The 2,500-nt window shown below is 50.0% G+C and overlaps 1 pseudogene; it reads left to right on the forward strand.

Annotated features, from left to right (window-relative positions):
- The first annotated feature begins 1,302 nt into the window (after window positions 1-1,302).
- LOC149520435 (18S ribosomal RNA) overlaps window positions 1,303-2,500 on the forward strand; it is a 1,268-nt pseudogene continuing 70 nt past the window's right edge.

A 2,500-nucleotide genomic window follows, 5' to 3' on the forward strand; every position in this document is an offset into this window, starting at 1 on the left:
ATAGGGGGTCAATATAAAGGCCAAGTACAAGCACCCATCGCACATCATGTGCGCACATCCCCCGGACCCTCAATCGTCAAAACCCCCAATGCTGCCGGTCAGGTTCTCTAGCGATACTTCGATGATGGGGCCTCAGGCAAAAAAAATACAGCACCAGTAGATGTTCTAGCCTAGCATGTGTACCGTGGCTCAAAATCAAACTTCGGCCAAGGCCTCAACCATCAACGGCACATGATGGCGTATGGTGATGGCACATGCATCGACCATCATCGGCACAGGTAGCCCTTCGATACGGGCACTTACCTCAATCGCCATCGACACAAGTTGGCCCTTGGAATAGGCACTTGCCTCAACCACCATCGACACATGCATACCTTGACGAGCATCAGCAGAAGATGACCCTTGGTACGGGCGGTTGCCTCGACCACCATCGGCACGTGTTGGGCCTTGGTGCGGGCACATGCCTCGACCACCATCATCACAAGCTGGCCATTGGTATGGGCACTTGCCTGGACCACCATCGACACGTGCCATGCCTCAATCAGCATCAACAAAAGATAGTCCTTGGTGCATGCGGTTGCCTCGAACACCATCGGTACATGCTGGGTCTTGGTACGGGCAGTTGCCTTGAGCACCATCAGCACAAGCTGACACTTTGTACGGGCACTTGCCTTGACCACCATCGCTAGAAGATGGCCCCTGGTGTGGCTGTTGCATCGAACACCATCGACACATGCTGAGCCTTGGTGCGGGCACATGCTGGGCCTTGGTGCGGACACATGTCTTGACCAACATCGGCACAAGCCGGCCCTTAGTGCGGGCACTTACCTCAATCATCATTGGCACATGCCATGCCTCGATCAGCATCAACAGAAGATGGGCCCTGGTGTGGGCGATTACCTCGAACACTATCGGTATGTACTAGGCCTTGGTACGGGCAGATGCCTCGACCACCATCGATGCATTAATGCCTTAATCAGCATGCGCACAAGCTGGAATCGATGTGGGTACCTGCCTCAATCAACATAGGCAGAAGATGGCCCTTGGCATGGGTAGTCACATCGAACACCATCGACACACGTTGGCCTATGGTATGGGCACATGCCTCGACCACCATCGGCACCTTCTCACCCTCAGTACGGGATATGCCTGCTTGGAAAAAGTGTCCCCATTTCGGACACTTTAAGGTCTACTGGTAGCATATCTGCAAAATCTCTAATGCTCTTTATGGGTGGTGGTTCGGCACCCCCTCTCCCCTCCTTCCACGGGGGAGTAGTTGTGAATGATAGGCCTCCCATTGCGTACACCCAGGGCAACGTCACTCGAGTGAAATACAAGGCGTACATGCCTTTTGACCATTTTATCGGATGATTGGTTACTCTGGTGACCGACAGGTGCCCATGGCCTCAACCGGTTGGTTGGGTCGTCCGGTCTGCCTCACGGTGAGCATCGGTCTACTCGTTGCTACTACCGGTGATATGCTTCTGGACTATTACCCGGGTCATTCCTCTGGCACTATTACTTTGAAGAAATTAGAGTGCTCAAAGCAGGCCTACGCTTGTATACATTAGCATGGGATAACATCATAAGATTTTGGTCATATTGTGTTAGCCTTCGGATCGTAGTAATGATTAACAGAGATGGTCGGAGGCATTTGTATTTCATAGTCAGAGGTGAAATTCTTGGATTTATGAAAGATGAACAACTGTGAAAGCATTTGCCAAGGATGTTTTCATTAATCAAGAATGAAAGTTAGGGGCTCAAAGACGATCAGATACCGTCCTAGTCTCAACCATAAACGATGTCGACTAGGGATTGGTGGATGTTACTTTTAGGACTCCGTCGACACCTTATGAGAAATCAAAGTCTTTGGGTTCTTGGGGGAGTATGGTCACAACATTGAAACTTAAAGGAATTGATGGAAGGGCACCACCAGGAGTGGAGCCTATGATTTAATTTGACTCAACATGAGGAAACTTACTAGGTCCAGACATAGTAAAGATCGACAAACTGAGAGCTCTTTCTCGATTCTATGGGTGGTGGTGCATGGCCGTTCTTAGTTGGTGGAGTGATTTGTCTGGTTAATTCCATTAACGAACGAGACCTCAGCTTCTTAACTAGCTATGCAAAGGTGATCCTTCGTGGCTAGCTTCTTATAGGGACTATGGCTGCTTAGGCCAAGGAAGTTTGAGGCAATAACAGGTCTATGATGCCCTTAGATGTTTTGGGCCGCACGCGCGCTACACTGATGTATTCAACGAGTCTATAGCCTTGGCTGATAGGCCTGGGTAATCTTTGAAATTTCATCGTGATGGAGATAGATCATTGCAATTATTGGTCTTCAATGAGGAATTCCTAGTAAGCATGAGTCATTAGCTCGTGTTGACTACGTCCCTGCCTTTTGTACACATCGCCCGTCTCTCCTACCGATTGAATGGTCTCTTGAAGTGTTTGGATCGCGGTGAGGTGGACGGTTCACCGCCCCCGACATCGCGAGAAG

The sequence above is a fragment of the Durio zibethinus genome, chromosome 1 (genome assembly GCF_047325235.1).
Source record: "Durio zibethinus cultivar Kanyao isolate XHJ-2024 chromosome 1, ASM4732523v1, whole genome shotgun sequence".
In the NCBI taxonomy this organism is placed as follows: Eukaryota; Viridiplantae; Streptophyta; class Magnoliopsida; order Malvales; family Malvaceae; genus Durio; species Durio zibethinus.